This window comes from Austrofundulus limnaeus, unplaced genomic scaffold, assembly GCF_001266775.1.
Source record: "Austrofundulus limnaeus strain Quisiro unplaced genomic scaffold, Austrofundulus_limnaeus-1.0 Scaffold3644, whole genome shotgun sequence".
Classification (NCBI taxonomy): domain Eukaryota; kingdom Metazoa; phylum Chordata; class Actinopteri; order Cyprinodontiformes; family Rivulidae; genus Austrofundulus; species Austrofundulus limnaeus.
Genome location: NW_013956046.1, coordinates 2,313 through 3,357, shown reverse-complemented (window position 1 = coordinate 3,357; position 1,045 = coordinate 2,313).

Here is a 1,045-nt window from a genome sequence, read left to right as displayed (position 1 = left end):
GTTTAAAAGAGAACCAAAAAATACTCTGCAACGACAAAATGAAATCAAATTTCTATCGAGTAATATTTATTTAATAAAAAATGCAATGTAAAACATTAAAGTGACTGATCTAGTTTGACTTAGAGAAAAGATGATTGAAAAGAAAAAAACAATAGGAAGAATCTAGAAAGATTTTAAATGCCCAAATCATCCCTGGAGTTATGTTGAATTTATTCTCAATACATAAAGGGAATATAGTAAAAGGATGACTTCATCATTTTCATTTTAACATTTTTCAAGAATACGAGGCTGATCTGTTTCATTCTTTTAGCAGTGTACATTAGTTCCTAATTGTTGTATTTGGTGCATAAAATTGTCTAAAACACTCCAAAATGTCACAAATATCACACTTTGATACAATAAGGGAGAAAAATCTTTTAACAAATTGGGTACGTCTGTAGCTATTTTATTCTATGCATTTTCCTTAAATACAGATAAACTGTATTTTCTTCTTTTTATTCTTGTTTGGTCAGAGGCCTGAAAACGTTTCTTCCTCCAAAAGAAGCTGCAGTACGAAACCTTGCATAATCACTGCAATCACTGGTGTAATGGTGTAATGTCTTATTACACTTATTTTTATTTGCTGTGGTGAAATTCTCATATCAGAATTGAAATTCTCAAAACTAATTGCTCAGTCTTCTACATACAGACGTAGTGAGTTGTTCGGAAAGAAACACAAAGGGTGATAACTATTTATGTCTTACACTACACTTTCTAACCTGTAGGAGCACCAGGTCAAGCTATTGGCCAATATTTCTTCATCCCCTTAAAACTGCCCGCTCAACCATTTGGTTGAGCACATTTTGGGTCTCTATATCTCAATATGAGGAGTGTCTAACTTAGCTTAACCTGATTGAGCCATCTCTGCCACTTGCTTGAAGGACGATATGCTAAAGAAATCCACTAGAGGGCACTGTTTCTTTAAATAGTAATAGTTCTTCTTCTCCTCTCCAACCACGAAGTCAGAACCCTGAAACTCTGTCACATATATCGACTGGTTGTGGTA